The sequence below is a fragment of the Balaenoptera borealis genome (assembly GCF_965194805.1).
Source record: "Balaenoptera borealis genome assembly, chromosome: 12".
Lineage (NCBI taxonomy): Eukaryota > Metazoa > Chordata > Mammalia > Artiodactyla > Balaenopteridae > Balaenoptera > Balaenoptera borealis.
The window spans coordinates 41005441-41023982 of record NC_138869.1 but is presented as its reverse complement, the minus strand read 5'-3'; the positions used below and the strand labels follow the sequence as shown (position 1 = coordinate 41023982).

The 18542-nt window shown below is 41.6% G+C and overlaps 1 protein-coding gene across 3 annotated transcripts in view; it reads left to right on the top strand.

The window, feature by feature from the left end:
- Positions 1–962: 962 nt before the first annotated feature.
- LOC309608376 (IQ domain-containing protein F2-like) overlaps positions 963–18542 on the top strand; it is a 119637-nt gene continuing 102057 nt past the window's right edge. For 2 of the 3 annotated variants that reach the window (XR_014232828.1, XM_082348256.1), the window contains exon 1: positions 963–1325. The gene's annotated coding sequence lies outside the window, so the exon portion shown is untranslated. The remainder of the gene's footprint in view (positions 1326–18542) is intronic. The other variant, XR_014232827.1, reaches the window with a different exon arrangement.

Below are 18542 nucleotides of genomic sequence, written 5' to 3'. Positions count from 1 at the left end.
GGCCCGAGTGCTGCAACTACTGAGCCCATGTGCTCCGACTAGAGAGCCCACGAGCTCTGGAGCCAGAGTGCTGCAGCTGGAGAGAAGCCCGTGCGCGCTGGGAGAGATTATGCATGCTGCAGCAAGGATTCCGCCTGCTGCAACTAAGACCGGAGGCAGCCTAATTAATTAATTAACTAATTAATTTTAAAAAAGAAAGTAATGTTAATTTCAAAAAAAAAAAACGTTTGCATTTAAGCAATTGATGTTGTCTGATACCGATATCATCTTCAATATTTGTAATAATAATAAAAGAAATCTAGAGAAAACTTGTTCCATTGACTCAGAATGATCCCAAGGGGTTAGGCCTTGGGGATGGAGGAGATGTTTCCCATTGTTCTTTCAGGGAGAGAGTGCTCCTGTAACAAGAGAGGAGCACTAGCGTTAGGAGGTCCTGTGGGGGCTCCCTAAGACAGGATTGGTTCCAGAGGTCCCCGTTCACCTAGTCCCCTGGACCCTAGCCAAAGTAGGGGTTATCTCCTCTCCCATATGGTGGTCCTGCTGGCCCCAGCGTCCTGAGGCCGTGTCCTAACCTGGCGTCCATGGCACCCTGGATGAGCAACCTCCCTGAAGGCTTCTCTGTAGCTTCTATGACCAATGATTAATTCCTGTGTTCCCGGGTTTGCTCCCCTGGAACGGACATCCTCATAGTTCTAGGACGTATTTGGTCGGGGAACCACCCTTTCTCAAAAAGCGTGATAAGTTTCTGAAAACAGGCATTGGCTATTAAGGGAGGTGGTTTGTGAAAAAGCTTCTCTTTTCCCTTCCTTATTGTGGGCGGCGCCCCCATCGCCAGGCTGCCCTCCCCTCCCCGCCGCGGGCTCGCACCGGCAGGCGGCGGGCGGCAGGCGGCGGGCCGGGCAGGGAGGGGATACCGCGGCGCCAGGCGGAGGCACCCTGTCTGCACTTAAGCAGACGGAGAGTCCCGGAGCCTCCCAATCCCGCAACCCTGGTGAGCCAATGGCACCAGCAGACGCAGGTTACCTCTGGGGCACGTACGCCGGGGGCGTGGCCCCAAGGGCAACGCAGCCCCGCCCGAGCTCCCTTGCCTTTAAGGCGAGGCGGAGGCGGAGGCGGGGGCGGGGGCGGACCCCCGCCAAGAGGCAGCTCAGTGAGGTGGTGCGCAACTAATGATGGCGGCCTGGGCGCGGTCCCACCACCGTGGGCCCTGACTGAGGGGCGCGGGACGCCCCCCCCTCCCAACACGCAGACCGCTTGTGGCACGAGGGAACTCGCGAAGGGACCGCGGCAAGACCACAGCACGAAGTCTCTTACAATTTGTTTAAGTAAGGCTACATTTTATATTTCCACACGGCTGTAGGTGATGACTGTTAATTAAGTGGTGGATAAGGCAAACCCCTGAGGGCAAAGCTCCTGTAGTTGCGGTCTGTAGCTGCCTCTGAGAAGGGCTGGAAACTTTTCCTGACGTGCCCTGCGCAATGAGAAGTTCCAAGCGGGAGCGGCGAGGTTGGAAAATGTCTGGCAGAGTTCTTTTCCCCCATTTCCAGCGCAGTAAGGCGCGAAAGTAAGAGTGAGGTAGGGACGAAGAGAGGAGACAAGGATAGTGAGGCATAGATGCACCAGTAAATCTGTAAGGGAAGCCGGGGGTGGAGGTGGGGGCGGTGTTATCCTTTTAACTGTGCGCCTAAAACTTTGCGTGGAAGTTTCCTTGAGGTGGGTGGGCAGACCTATCGTCTCTCTAGTCCGGTCCACGACCCAGTCGTCCTCTGGAGGGAGATTTCTTGTGGTAAACTGCAGGTAGCCCTCAGCCTGTCTGGGTGGTCCTGGTGCTCCCTCTCAACAGGGGGTCCCTGGGCTTGGGCGCAGGTGATTCCGGCCACTCTGCTCACTGATCCTCCTGGCGCTGCGCAGGGGATAGTGAGCCCTCTGCAGAGGCAGACCCTTGAGAGAATATCGCAACCCAAGAAGTTGGGATGTATTAAGCAAAGGTATTGGGGGCAAAAAATGGAGCTGAGGGGATGACACAGAGACGGGAAGAAGATTCAAGCTCGTCCACAGGGCAGAATCGTGTGGAGAGCCTTGCCCCAGAGCTCTATTCAGCCAGAGCGCTCTCTCTCCGTTCCTCCCGACCCACTGTGGCTGCTCTCACCTCCTCTCCTGGTGTGGGGGGTCCTGAGAGGTTGGGGGGTCGCTGAGGGTCTGAAAAAATGTGCCCACCCCAGCCTCCTGCAGAAAAAGGGAAGGAGCCTACCATTGCCACCCCTGTGGGCCAGCGGGGCATCAGCACGAAAGATGCAGTTTTCGCAGTCTGGGGAAGAGGGGCTAGAACTGGGGAAAGCAAGGGAAGGAGAGAGGTGGGGGGTTAAAGGGAAGTGAAAAGGGAGGGAGGAGGGAAATGGAGGAGACTTGGGGTGGGGGAGGGGGGAAGAGGAAGAGAGTAAAACAGAGAAGTTTTATACCTGAGGACTCTTGCCAAGATATCAGGGTTTGTTTGTTTTTAAGAAAAATCGCTTTATTCTTCCTGTGAAAACAGTACATGCTCCCCATGAACAGTTTAAGCAGAAAAGTACAAAAAGAAAATAAATTACCTCTTGGACTTCCCTGGTGGCGCAGTGGTTAAGAATCTGCCTGCCAATGCAGGGGACACCGGTTCTATCCCTGGTCCTGGAAGATCCCACATGCCCCGGAGCAACTAAGCCCGTGCCATGCGCCACAACTGCTGATCCCGCGTGCCACAACTACTGAAGCCCCCATGCCTAGAGCCTGTGCTCTGCAACAAGAGAAGCCACTGCAGTGAGAAGACCGCGCACCACAATGAAGAGTAGGCCTCGCTCACCACAACTAGAGAAAGCCCGCGCGCAGCAACGAAGAGACAATGCAGCCAAAAAGAAATAAATAACCTCAAGTTTCATCATTCAAATATAACCATCATTGACATTTCTGGTATAGCATCCTAGACATATTTCTATGCGTTTTTACAGAAAGAATGGGAGATAGAAATACTCTCATAAAAATGGGATCATGCCATATGTTTATTGTTTTTAGTTAAGATTTAATTTTACTTGATTCTAATTGAAGAAAATGAATATGAAGTGAAACTGAAGAAACTTAGAACTTCACATACATTTCTTCACCACTAAAGATATTTTTTCCCCCTGAAAGATCCCTGTACATTTAAAAAAAGAGACAGTGACATTTAGAGGTAAACATTCCTTTAGTCTCAGGGAATGGGAGGAGAGTTTGACCTGTGGTCTACCTTCTTACAACATGAACAAGAGGAGGGTGAGCTGATGCTACCTCTTCCTGAAGCACACTGCACCTGGTCTGGGGGTTGCTGACTAACGCGTCATTGATGCACTGCCAATGCACGGATGGGTGCGAGGCAGACACCCACAGGTGCTAGGGGGCTAGCGAGGTATTTCAGGGGAGGGAGCCCAGGCGCTGCAGCTTCTCTGTGGTGATGTGGTCTGCACTCATGTCGGTTCCCATTCCTCAGGGATGGCGGCTTGACAGACTGCGTCTGGGTCTCACAGGCCCTGGGACACTGGGCTCCCTGTTCTGGATCCTTTCTCCAAGCAAAATAACTTTGGTGCTGGGACAGCCTCTTGGGTCTCGTAAGTTTGATTCACAAAACGTAAAACTCACACTGGTGGTCTTGCAGCATTATGCTTTTTTTAATTAACCATATTTTCATTTTAGACCATATTGATTGATTAATTCCTTGTTGAGAAATTGAGAACGTTTCTCATTAATTAGTATTTTTACACTGCATTAAAATGGTAATTAGAGCATTGATTAATAGTTTTACACTGTCCAATTTCATCAATTTAATCATGTTTAAATTCTGTTCTGTAACATTAATTTACTTAGTTATTTAATATTCATTCCATATCTAATGCATGCACAAGACACCACCAGTCCTTTTATGTCAGCTTTTTCATTCCTGAGCTTAAAGTTTTGTTTTGTTTTGTTTTTTAAAGATTTATTTATTTATTGATTGATTGATTGATTGCTATGTTGGGTCTTCGTTTCTGTGCCAGGGCTTTCTCTAGTTGCGGCAAGCGGGGGCCGCTCTTCATCGCGGTGTGCGGGCCTCTCACCATCGCGGCCTCTCCCGTTGCGGAGCACAGGCTCCAGACGCGCAGGCTCAGTAGCTGTGGCTTACGGGCCCAGTTGCTCTGCGGCATGTGGGATCCTCCCAGACCAGGGCTCGAACCCGTGTCCCCTGCATTAGCAGGCAGATTCTCAACCACTGCGCCACCAGGGAAGCCCCTGAGCCTCAAGTTTTGATTTACTTTTTTGTTTCTTTGTTTGTTTTTTTGCCTCCCTCCCTCCCGAAAGTTTTTTTTTTTTTACATTTATTTTATTATTTATTTATTTATTTTGGCTGCACCGGGTCTTAGTTGCAGCATGCAGGATCTTTATTTATTTATTTTTGGCTGCGTTGGGTCTTCGTTGCTGTGCACGGGCTTTCTCTAGATGCAGCAAGCAGGGGCTACTGTTTGTTGCAGTGCACGGGCTTCTCACTGTGGTGGCTTCTCTTGTTGCAGAGCACAGGCTCTAGGCGTATGGGCTTCAGTAGTTACATCATGTGGGCTCAGTGGTTGTAGCACGTGGGCTCAGTAGTTGTGGTGCATGGGCTTAATTTCTCTGTGGCATGTGGGATCTTCCGGGACCAGGGCTCGAACCTGTGTCCCCTGCATTGGCAGGTGGATTCTTAACCACTGCATCACCAGGGAAGTCCTGTAAACTTTTTAATGATGGCCATTCTGACCGGTGTGAGGTGGTACCTCATTGTAGTTTTGATTTGCATCTCTCTAATAATTAGTGATGTTGAGCATCTTTTCATGTGCCTACTGGTCATCTGTATGTCTTCTTTGGAGAAATGTCTATTAAGGTCTTCTGCCCATTTTTTGATTGGGTTGTTTATTTTTGTTGTTGTTGAGTTGTATGAGCTGTTTGTATATTTTGGAGATTAAGCCCTTGTCTGTCACATCATTTGCAAGTATTTTCTCCCATTCCATAGATTGTCTTTTCGGTTTTTTTTTTATGGTTTCCTTTGCTGTGCAAAAGCTTGTAAGTTTGGTTAGGTCCCATTTGTTTATTTTTGTTTTTATTTCTATTGCCTTGGGAGACTGACCTAAGAAAACGTTGGTACGATTTACGTCAGAGAATGTTTTGCCTATGCTCTCTTCTAGGAGTTTTATGGTGTCATGTCTTATGTTTAAGTCTTTAAGCCATTTTGAGTTTATTTTTGTGCATGGTAGTACCACACTGTTTTTATTACTGTAGTTTTGTAGTAAATTTTGAAACCAGAAAATGTGAGCCTTCCAAATTTGTTCTTATTTTTTTAAAGATTGTTTTGGCTATTCAAGATTCATTGCAATTCCATAATAATTTGAAGATCTGCTTTTTCATTTCTGTAAATAAGATTATTGGAATTTTGATAGGAATTGCATTGGAAGTGTAGATCACTTTGTGGAGTACAATTGTCCCTTGGTATCTGCGGGTGATTGGTTCCAGGACCTCCCTTGTATACCAAAATCCACAGATGCTCAGGTCCCTTATATAAGATGGCAAAGTATAGTGGATATGTAGTGTATCCATGGATATATCCTCTGTATCCATGGATGTCGAAACTGTGGATAGGGAGGGCCAACTGTATCGCCATCTTAACAAAAATGATTAAGTCCTCAAATCCATGAACACAAGATGTTTTCCCATTTGTTTGGGTCTTCTATAATTTCTTTCAGCAATGTTTTGTAGTTTCCACGTACAAGTCTTTCACCTCCTTGAGTAAATTTATTCCTAGATGTATTATTGTTTTTGATAGTATTGTGAATTGTGGAATTGTTTTCTTAATTTCCTTTTCAGATTGTTCATTGCTGATGTACAATAACACAGCTGGTTTTTGTGCATGGATTTGGTATCTACAACTTTGCTGAATTCATTTATTAGCTCTAATAGTTAAAAGAATTATTTGGGATGTTCCTTTTTTTGGCCACGCCACATGACATGCCAGATCTTAGTTCCCTGACCAGGGATTGAACCCATGCCCCCTTCAGTGGAAGCGTGGAGTTCTAACCATTGGACCACCAGGGAATTCCCTATTTGGGATGTTCTATATGTAGGATCATGTCATCTGTGAACAAAGATAACTTTACTCTTTCCTTTCCAATTTGGATGCATTTAATTTCTTTTTTCTTACCTAATTGCTGGTTAGAATTTCAATACAGTGTTGAAAAACAGTGAAGTGGGCATTCTTGTCTGTTCCTAATCTTGGTGGGGAGGAAACCCTCAGTCTTTCACCTTTGAGTTTGATGTTAGCTGGGGTTTTTTTCATAAATGCTCTTTGTCATGTTGAGGATCTTTCATATTTTGTTTGTGTGTTTGTTTTCTGAGTGTTTTTATCCTGAAAGGATGTTGGATTTTGTCAAAAACTTTCACTGCATCAATTGAGAGGATCATGTGAATTTCCCCCCTTTGTTCTATTGATGTGTTGTATTACTTTGGATGGTTTTGTATGTCGAACCTTAAATCCTGGGGGAAAACCCCACTTGGTCATGGTGTACAATCCTTTTAACATGCTGTAGGATCTTCTTTATTAATATTTTGTTGAGGATTTTTGCATCTACATTCATAAGGGATATTGATACGCAGTTTTCTTTTCCTGTAATGTCCCTCTCTGGCTTTGCTATGACGGTGGCCTCATAGAATGACTAAGAAGTGTTCTCTCCTATTTTCTGGAAGAGTTTGAAAAGGATTGATATTAATTCTTCTTTAAATATTCATTTAGAATTCAATAGCAATGCCACCTGATCCTAAACTTTTTTGGTTGGGAAGTTTTTGATTAGTGATTCAGTCTCTTTGTTATAGGTCTGTTCAGATTTCCTGTTTCTTCTTGGGTCAAGTTTCATAATTTGTGTGTTTCTAGGAATTTGTCCATTTCATCTATGTTATCCATTTCATTAGGGTACAGTCGTTCCTAGTATTCTCTTATAATTCTTTAAAAAACCACTATATTGAGACATGATTGACATACAAAAAGCTGTACATATTTAACATATACAACTTGATGAGTTTGGAGATAAGTATACTCCCATAAGATCACCAGAATCAAGACCATGAAGGTATTCATCAGATCCAAAAGATTCCTTCCATCCCTTTATTTATTTATTAAGTTAAATAATTTTTTCTTTTGTGGTAAGGGCTCTTAACATAAGATATACCTTATTAGCAAATTTTAAGTATACAATACAGTATTGTTTAATTAACATAGGCTCTATGTTTACAGTAGACCTCCAGAATTTACTCAGACACTTCTCCATTTCTCTCTCCTCCCAGCCCTGGTAATCATTATTCTACTCTCTGTGAGTTCGACTGGTTTAGATTCCTCATAAAGGTGGGATCATGCAGTATTTGTCCTTCTATGTCTTGCTTATTTCATGTGGTGTAATGTCCTCCAGGTCCATCCATGTTGTTGCAAGTGGAAGGATTTCACTCTTTTTCATGACTGAATAATATTCCAATGTATATATATGTGTGTGTGTGTGCACACATTTTCTTTATATATATCATTTTCTTTTTTTTTTTTATTTTTAAATTTTATATTGGAGCATAGCTGACTGACAATGTTGTGATAGTTTCAGGTGCACAGCAAAGGGACTCAACCATACATATACATGTATCCATTCTCCCCTAGACTCCCCTCCCATCCAGGCTGCCACATAACATTGAGCAGAGTTCCCTGTGCTGTACAGTAGGTCCTTGTTGGTTATCTATTTTATTTTATTTATTTATTTATTTTAGAAACCAGTTTATTGTTTCTATTTTTATTTATTTATTTATTTATTTATTGGCTGTGTTGGGTCTTCGTTGCTGTATGCGGACTTTCTCTAGTTGCGGCAGAGTGGGGGCTACTCTTTGTTGCGGTGTGCAGGCTTCTCATTGCGGTGGCTTCTCTTGTTGCAGAGCACGGGCTTCTAGGCATGCGGGCTTCAGTAGTTGCAGCATGCAGGCTCAGTAGTTGTGGCTTGCCGGCTCTAGAGAACAGGCTCAGTAGTTGTGGCGCAGGGGCTTAGTTGCTCTGCGGCATGTGGGATCTTCCCGGACCAGGGATCGAACTCGTGTCCCCTGCATTGGCAGGCAGATTCTTAACCACTGCACCACCAGGGAAGTCTCTGGTTATCTAATATAGCAGTGTGTACATGTCGATCCCAACTGCATAACTATCCCTTCCTGCATCCTTCCCCCTTGGTAACCACAAGTTCTGTCTCTAAGTCTGTGAGTCTGTTTCGTTTTGTAAATAAGTTCATTTGTATCCTTTCTTTTTAGATTCTACATGTAAGTGATATCATACGTGTATATATAATTTTCTTTATCCATTCATCTGTTGATGGATATTTAGGTTGTGTGTATATCTCGGTTACTGTGAAAAATGCTGCAATGAACACGGGAGTGCAGATATCTCTTTGAGACCCTGGCTTCAATTCCTTTAGATTATATACCCAGAAGTGAGATTTCTGGATCAAATGGTAATTCTAGTTTTAATTCTTTGAGGAAACTTCATAGTGTTTTCCATAGTGGCTGCACCAATTTACATTCCCACCAGTGGTGCACAGGGGTTCCCTTTTCTTACATCTTTGCCAGAATTTATTATCTTGTGTTTTTGATAATAGCCACTCCAACAGATGTGAGGTGCTATCTCATCATGGTTTTGACTTGAATTTCCCTGAGAGCCATATGCAGCAATGTCCAGCACATCAGTGTACTTCATCACTGGGCTTGTTGCCTTCATGGATGCTCTTGCTCTTTTTGTGTTTTTTTCTAGACAGAGACAGAATTTCTTGCCACCCTTCTCAGCCCCAGGGTCTCTCTCTGGAACAGCCTGGATTCTTCTTTTTAACAATCAGTCCTTGCTCAAAGTTAAGGAAAGTTAGCAGGACACTGACTTGAAGCCAGGACACCTGAGTGGTAACCCCTCTCCCCCTAAGGGCATATCACCTTGTTCTTTGAATTTGGGCTTCCTGTTCTTTTTATTTTTTGCATGTTACATCTGGAGGATGCCATATGAATTTCAGGAATTTCCTTGTGCCAGCCTTCATAATTTAAGGTCACATCCCTTCCCTCTAGATTCCACCCATGTAGTGACCCTCCTGCTCTTTTATGGCTAACCCTGCCAGTCCCAGCCCAAGGCTTGTGGCTTCCTATATGCTGCCACCTCTTCACCCAGAAGACTTTGGGCCTTTCTTATCTTTTCTCCAGCTTCTCTTTTCTTGGTCCTCACCCGTTTACTCTTATTCCCTAACCATGTATTTCTAGTCCAGGTTTTCCATATACAGCTCCTTCTAATCCCTAGTCTTGTCCTCCCCTCCCACTCCTTGTTCACACTTTGCTGATTCTTCTTCCCACCATTCATTCTCCATCTCTCATCCAGAAACTACTCTCCCCCTAGTCTGGAAAGGGGAAGATAAGAGGGAGCAAGAGAACAATGTCAAGCTCTGGATATGGAAGACTCTGTATCCAACAAAAAGACCAGATTCTCTGCCCTGGGATACCAAGGGTTCATATTTAAATAGTTAAGATTCTATTTATTCCTGTGGAGCTCCCATGTATCTTTTGCTTCTGTTTTAATAAATACGCTTACCTACTCCTGCTGCCATAGGATTGTGTCTTTGATGTCTTCAATTCTAATACGTTGGCCACTTTTCTGTTCTTATTACATGGATGAGTAGAAGATGTGGTGTTTTATTCCATGTGGCTTCCTATCCTATCTCAGGACTTATGAAGGCACATGATACCCCAAGTCTTGTGGAAACCACCAGAGTGGATCTGGCCATGGCTCTGGATGACAGCCAACACTCATGTGGTTGCTGAGAGTCCTGGCACTGGTAGGAAGGGAGAGGTGAGTTACAAGATCATAATCATAACTGTGACATAGGGGGTTTTATACCTACCACACAGCTGTGTCTTCTATAACAAGTGCCATGGAGCAGGTTGTGACAGCTGTCCACTCCACATCCATCAGAGATAGAGCAGAGCCCAGGATGGAAATATAGGGTCTCTGAGTCCCATCCACACCAGGATTCTCTTCTTTTGTAGCCCATCTATAATCCTTCCCTGTTACCAGCTACTTAGAAGAGCAGGGATATTGGTGCCACATATCCTCTCTCAGGCCTTATTAGGCTCAGGCCTTTTCTGTCTCCTCTTGCTCTGGGTTTCACAACTTGCATCTGTTCCTTCCTCCTTCTGTGGCTACCAGCACCCTCTAAGTCTGTGTCCTTATATTTGTACAATAAATTAATGACTTTTTGTTTTCTGGATTTTGTACACTGCTGTGTTGGGGGTCCTCAGGAGCATCCCCAGGTTTAGTGGTTCCCTAGGATTCATAGGATTCCACATATAGATGTAACTGTGGCTAAGATTTATTCCAGTAAAATGATATAGGCAAAATCAGCAAAGGAAAAAGACAAAGTAGGTGAAGTCTAGAGGAAACCAGTTGTAAGCTTCTAAGAGTGCTCTCCTATTAGAGTCAACACAGGAAGTGCTTGATTCCTCCAACAATGACTTATGACAACACGTATGCCAGGGAGGATAACTTGAATCTAGGAGCCTAGGGTTTTATTGGGGTTCAGACACATAGGCACCCTCTGGATAGCATATACCAAAATTCCAGAGCCCCATAAGAAAAGCGGGTATTCAGCATAAACTACATTGCTTGTACAAACAGTTTAGATGAAGTAAATGACCTTATCAGGGAATTGTGGGAATACTGTCAAAATCTGAATTCCTTGACACCAGTGAATGGCTGACTTTTCAAGCATGCCTTCCTAAGGATAAGATTCTCAGGGCTGCTATGTTAACTCTTCTTCACAACTGGGAATAAAAAGATAGCAACCTAGGGGACATGTCAAACATATAGTGTTCATATAGCATATATCCCAAGACTTTGGGTTATTAGTCCCCTTGATATAGTAGCAGGACCTAAGACTTCTACTTGCTTGTTTAATCACCTTATGGATGGTGCTTCCATTGCCTTCCAGAGGAAGTGAAATCATACCAAGATTATATGTAACTCAGCTAGTTCAGGTGGAGGGACAAGTCCTGCAAGGACTTCCTTGCTTACCATGTTCTCCTGGACTTTTATGTGCTCAACATAAAAGTGGTATTACATCATGGCAGTGATGAAGTAGTCATAGGAGGTTTTTACTGTTTCCATTAGCTTCAAGGAGTGTCACAAAAGGTAGCATGCATGATGAGAGACCATTCCAGGGATCAAGGAGAGGGTAGATAAGTCCTGGGGATCAAAGTAATGGAATTGTAGAAAGACCGGCATCCCAGAAACCTGAACTGGATGGGATGCTTCTCCAGAACTCAAGACTTTGTGGACCTGACCTCTTGGGTTCCTGTGGGTTTCTCTGCTTCTGTTACCTTCTCCTCCTGTCAACTAACTAGTGTCCTCATCTTCTCTCTATGGGCCTTCTCTATTTCATACCTTTTGTTTTCTCCAAATGTTCATGTTCTGTTCTCTATCTGATGGACTCTAAGACATGTGAAGCCTCAGCACACGTTCAATGATTTGCTCCCTATTTACTGTCAAATTCTAGCTCATGAGACTTTGATTGATTCAGATCTTCCTTGTTGGGCAGAGGTTTTTCATGCCATGCCATCTCGTAATGGATCAGGTTTTATGTGCTCTGATTGACATGAGAAATATAGCACAGAATGTAGATGCTGTGGGATATTTCTATCTGCAGGGTCTATTGACCAAGATATATCTATTAAAAACAGTTATGGATCTGGCCAAATTGGGTTTAAAAATGATGTACATTAGGCTATTAGGTTTCCAGCAATCTAGTGGCCTAGGAATCCTGACCAGTCTCCATGCTGAAAACAATTTAAAATGTTGAATAAAATTTAAAAACTATATTTTAAAAGCATTGATAGTATGGCAAGATGGAAACGAATACTGAAACTCAAAACCAAATCAAGATGGGAGTTCAGAGAGTAACTGGAGTTCTAAAGTTTCCTTTTTGTCTTGAGGACATTTGCTAAAGTATGTGATTTTGAGCTCTGGTTGTCACAGCATTACAGGGATCAGGGGACAAGAAGACATGCCCAAGGTGGGAAGTCAAATAGGAGATCCTCTCCCTATATCTGGGACCCCCCAAATACCATCCCCCCCTCTCCAACCCTTGAACATGGCAGAGAACATTTCTTGAGTAGATTTTTGGGACTGTATAGAGGAAGAAAAATAGCTCCTGAGGATTTAAAACCAAAGACATCCCTCTTGCAGGTTTTCAGCCAACCTCTTGCAGGTTTTCAGCCAAAATTCACACTACATAGATTATCCAAAAACATGCAAGCTGAGATTTCAGTTTGCAGTCCTTCTGGACTAATTGTCTGCCCAACCATCTGAGAGGAAAACCAAAATCCTCTCTGTAGGAACCTATATTCATCCCAGGAATCAAGTAATTCTCACAGGTAAAATGAGCAGATCACATTTTAAAAACCCTACCAAACACAAAAGGAAAGAAGGCACCATGAGAGTGAGAATTAGCAGGAATGGATCTGCAGAGACTTAAGATATTGATATGGTCAAGCCCAGAAATGAAGTAACTATTGCAATATTTTGAGATAAGTGAAAGACAAATATAAAAAATTCATCAGGAAACAAGAAACTATGCATAATAATCAAACAAATTTAGAAACAAGCCAAATAAAACTTATAGAAATGAAATACAATAACTAGAATAAAAAATTAATGATAGGATTTATGGTTTCCAGTACATCATGTGAGGACTTTAGAAGTCTTCACTCCATCCTAACAACAAGTAAAAAACTGAACAAACTAAAAAATCAAAATCTCTTCTTATTCTGTCAGAGAAGTAAGGTCACAGGGCAAACCATTGCCCCCCAAATTGAAGATACAGATAGATAGATACAGAGAATCATAACTTATCAGAGCAGAAGCCTCCATGGGAACCAGTGTGAGTGTAGGAAAACCTGAACTATAATTGAGGAATTGCTGGAGGTTCATTGTGGACAAGCATGAGAGATAAAAACACCAGAGGGGCCTAGCCATAGTGGAGCTCTCACATTTTGTGAGTTTAATCTCCAGAAACTCTACCAGGCCCTCACAGTGAATATCAGAGAAATATACCCTTGTGCTTCTGACAGGGGAGGGGAAATAAATCATTTTGAAGTATGTAAGAGCATTCTGTTTCCTTAACAAGGCCTGTCCTCGGGAGAAACTGTTTTTACCAGAGCCTAACCTGCTGGCATTACCTCACAGTCTAACCTACAAGGGGGAAGAGAAACACTCAACTCTGGTTGGCTCTGCTAACACATGTGGGAAGAGAAATACACAACTCCAGTCCCTCCAGCCAATCTGTTCCATGCAAGGAGGAAAAAACTTAGAAGCACTGGTGAACTTTACAGTCCAGGGACACAGCATCACCAAAAGACTGGGACATAATCACAGAACTATAGAATGCTTTACCTCCCTCCACACCTTACCACTACATTACTAAAGGCCTATTTACTGCAATTCCTTTTACCCAATACATCACATCTGTCTTTCAACAAAAAAAATTACAAGGCATGCTAAAAGGCAAAAACAAACAAAAAAAACCCCCAAAGAAACAACAACAAAAAACAGTTTGAAGAGCCTAAACAAGCATCAGAACCAGAGCCAGATATGGCAGGAATGTTGGAATTATCAGACCAAGAATTTAAAAAAATATATTATTAATATGCTGTTGGCTTTAATGAAAAAACATCCAAGACAGATGGATAATGTAAACAGAAAGATGGAAATTCTAAGAAAAAATTAAAAAAAGAAATTCTAGGCTTCTGGGCTGGTGAACACATGAAGATTCTGGGAGAGTGGTACCTGAAGAGAAAGCTCCACCCCCCATCCCCCTACCTTACCCTGTGCATCTCTTCCATCTCTTCCTGAATTATATCCTTTTATAATAAAGCAGTAATCTAATAAGTAAAAAAAAAAAAGAAAGAAAAATTCTACACATTAAAAAAAAATTGTAACAAATGAATGGCTTTGATGGATTCATTAGTAGAATAGACATGGCTGAGGAAAGAGTCTCTGAGCTTAGGATATGATAATAGACTTTCCAAACTAAAAAGCAAAGAGAAAAAGTCTGAAAAGAAAAAAACCAGAAAATTCAAGAATGGTGGGACAACTACAAAAGGTGTAAAATACGCATAATGGGAATGCCAGAAGGAGAAGGAACAGAAGCCATATTTGAAGCAATAATGTCTGATAATTGCCCCAAACTAATGTCAGATACCACATTAATGTCATCATTACAGATACTATGGTCATTAAAAACACAATAAAGGAATACTTTGAACAACTCTGTGCTCCCAAATTTGAACCTAGATGAAACAAACCAATTCCTTAAAAGACACAATCTGCCAAAACACACAGAGGAAGAAATAGATAATCTGGTAGGTCCATATCTATTATTTAAATTGAGTCAATAATTAATAACTTTCTAAATATAAAGTACTAGGCTCAAATGGGTTCACTGGTGAGTTCTACCAAACATTTAAAAAAGAAATTATATCAATACTCTATAATTTCTTCAGATAGAAACAGATGGAATACTTCCTAACTCATTCTGTGAGACCAGCATTACCCTAATACCAAAGCCAAAGACATTATAAGAAATGAAAAGTATAGACCAACATTTTTCCCAAACATAGATGTAAAAATTCGCAACAAAATATTAACAAAATCAAATCTCACAGTGTAGGGGCTTCCCTGGTGGTGCAGTGATTAAGAATCCACCTGCCAATGCAGGGGACATGGGTTCAAGCCCTGGTCCGGGGAGATCCCACATGCCACGGAGCATCTAAGCCCATGCGCCACAACTACCGAGCCTGTTCTCTAGAGCCCACAAGCCACAACTACTGAGCCTGCGTGCCACAGCTACTGAAACCCACGTGCCTAGAGCCTGTGCTCCGCAACAAGAGAAGCCACAACAATGAGAAGCCTGTGCACTGCAACGAAGAGTAGCCCCTGCTCGCCGCAACTAGAGAAAGCCCGTGCGCAGCAATGAAGACCCAACACAGCCAAAAATTAATTAATTAATTAATTAATTTAAAAAAATCTCACAGTGTGTAAAAAGAATTGTACCACAATTAAGTGGAATGTATTTCAGCTATGTAAGGTTGGTTCAAATTTTAAAATCAGTTAATGTAATTCATAACTTCAACAGGCTAAGGAAAAAAATCACGTGATCATATCAAGATGTAGAAAAATACTTTGACAAAACCCAACATACATGATGAAAAACTCTCAGCAAAATATAAATAGAAGGAAACTTCTTCAACTAGATAAAGAACAGCTACAAAAGAACCACAGCTAACATCATACTTAATCAAACTCAAAGCTTTTCTGCTAAGATCAGGACCAAGATCACTGCTTTTCAACACCATTAGCTAAAGCAACAGGACAAGAAAAGGAAAGAAAAGGTATACAAACTGGGAAGGAAGAAATAAAACCATTTTTGTTCTCAGATGACATGATCATCTATGTAGAAAATCTGAAAGAACGAATACAAAAGCTCCTGGAACTAAGTGATTATAGGAAGGTTGACGAATACAAAGTTAATATACAAAGGTCAATTGTTTTCCTACGTAAAAGCAATAAAAAGCGGGGATTTGACATTAAAAGGACATTACCATTTACACAGCATCCTCCAAAGTGAAATACTTGATATAACTCTAACCAAATATGTACAAGCTCTATATGAGGAAAACTATAAATCCCTGATGAAGATATAAACTATAATAACTAAATAAATAGAGAGAATATGTATATGAATAGAAAGACACGATATTGCAAGATGTTAGTTCTTCCCAGCTTGATCTACAGATTCAACACAATTCCAAACAAAATCCCAGAAAGTTGTTTTGTGGACATCCACAAACTGATTTTAAGTTTGTATGGAGAGTCGAAAGGCCCAAAATAGCCAAAACAATATTGTTTTTATTCATTCATCTGTCAATGGACACTTCGGTGGTTTCCATGTCTTGGCTGTTGTGAATAATGCTGCAATGAATATGGGAGTGCAGATATCTCTTTGAGATGATGATTTTATTTCCTTCCCAAATATATCCAAAAGTGGGATTGCTGGATCATACAGTAGTTCTCTTTTTAATTTTTTGAGGAAACTCCATACTGTTTTCCATTGTGGCTGTAACAATTTACATTCCCACTAACAGTGCACAAGGGTTCCCTTTTTTCCACATCCTCACCAACGCTTGTTATTTCTTGTCTTTTTGATAATAGGCATTCTAATAGTTTTGAGATGGTATCTCACTGTGGTTTTGATTTGCCCTGATGACTAGTGATGTTGAGCACCTCTTCATGGACCTGATGGCCATTTGTATGTTTTCTTTGAAAAAATTGTCTATTAAGCCCTTGGTCCATTTTTAAATCAGGTTGCTTGGTTTTTACGCTATTGAGTTATCTGAGATCCTTATATATTTTTTATTGTTTGGATCCTTAGTATAGTTTCTTTTCTTTACACTTTACTAGTAATTTTTTTAAAAATGAGAATGAGTGCTTAATTTTAATCATATGATCTTTTTCTTCTTTGAATTAATCAGTTACAATGATGGATTTTTCAGTGTTGAACCATCATTGGTTTCCTGGCCTATTTTGTCATTATGTATATACATTTAAATATTGATGTTTGGGGAATTCCCTGGTGGTCCTGTGGTTAGGACTCTGCTTTCACTGCCGAGGGCCAGGGTTCAATCCCTGGTTGGGGAACTAAGATCCCACAATCCACATGGTGTGGCCAAAAAATACAAACACAAACACAGACAAACAAATGAAGAAAAAAAAAATTGATGTTTGTAATTTGCTAATATTCTATTTAGGGTTTTAACAGTCCACCATTATGGACAGTGGTCTTAATTTACCTCTCTGGGGTTTTTTTTTTTTTTTTGAGTAAATTCTCATCATATTTTCCATTATAACTTTATTATTAAAGCAATGTTTTATACATCATGCTTACCTTCTTGGTTTTTTTTTTTAACATCTTTATTGGAGTATAATTGCTTTACAATGGTGTGTTAGTTTCTGCTTTATAACAAAGTGAATCAGTTATACATATATATATGTTCCCATATCTCTTCCCTCTTGCATCTCCCTCCCTCCCACCCTCCCCATCCCACCCCTCTAGGTGGTCACAAAGCACCGAGCTGATCTCCCTGTGCTATGCAGTTGCTTCCCACTAGCTATTTATTTTACGTTTGGTAGTGTATATATGTCCATGCCACTCTCTCACTTTGTCACAGCTTACCCTTCCCCCTCCCCCTATCCTCAAGTCCATTCTCTAGTAGGTCAGTGTCTTTATTCCCGTCTTACCACTAGGTTCTTCATGACCTTTTTTTTTTTTCTTTTCCTTAGATTCCATATATATGTGTTAGCATATTGTATTTGTTTTTTTTTCTCTTTCTGACTTACTTCACTCTGTGTGACAGACTCTGACTCCATCCACCTCACTACAAATAACTCCATTTCATTTCTTTTTTATGGCTGAGTAATATTCCATTGTATATATGTGCCACATCTTCTTTATCCATTCATCCGATGATGGACACTTAGGTTGCTTCCATGTCCTGGCTAAATAGAGCTGCAATGAACATTTTGGTACATGACTCTTTTTGAATTATGGTTTTCTCAGGGTATATGCCCAGTAGTGGGATTGCTGGGTCGTATGGTAGTTCTATTTTTAGTTTTTTAAGGAACCTCCATACTGTTCTCCATAGTGGCTGTATCAATTTACATTCCCACCAACAGTGCAAGAGTGTTCCCTTTTCTCCACACCCTCTCCAGCATTTATTGTTTGCAGATTTTCTGATCATGGCCATTCTGACCGGTGTGAGGTGATACCTCATTGTAGTTTTGATTTGCATTTCTCTAATGATTAGTGATGTTGAGCATTCTTTCATGTGTTTGTTGGCAATCTGTATATCTTCTTTGGAGAAATGTCTGTTTAGGTCTTCTGCCCATTTTTGGATTGGGTTGTTTGTTTTTTTGTTATTGAGCTGCATGAGCTGCTTGTAAATCTTGGAGATTAATCCTTTGTCAGTTGCTTCATTTGCAAATATTTTCTCCCATTCTGAGGGTTGTCTTTTCGTCTTGTTTATGATTTCCTTTGCTGTGCAAAAGCTTTTAAGTTTCATTAGGTCCCATTTGTTTATTTTTGTTTTTATTTCCATTTCTCTAGAAGCTGGGTCAAAAAGGATCTTGCTGTGATTTATGTCATAGAGTGTTCTGCCTATGTTTTCCTCTAAGAGTTTGATAGTGTCTGGCCTTACATTTAGGTCTTTAATCCATTTTGAGTTTATTTTTGTGTATGGTATTAGAGAGTGTTCTAATTTCATCCTTTTACATGTACCTGTCCAGTTTTCCCAGCACCACTTATTGAAGAGGCTGTCTTTTCTCCACTATATATGCTTGCCTCCTTTATCAAAGATAAGGTGACCATATGTGCGTGGGT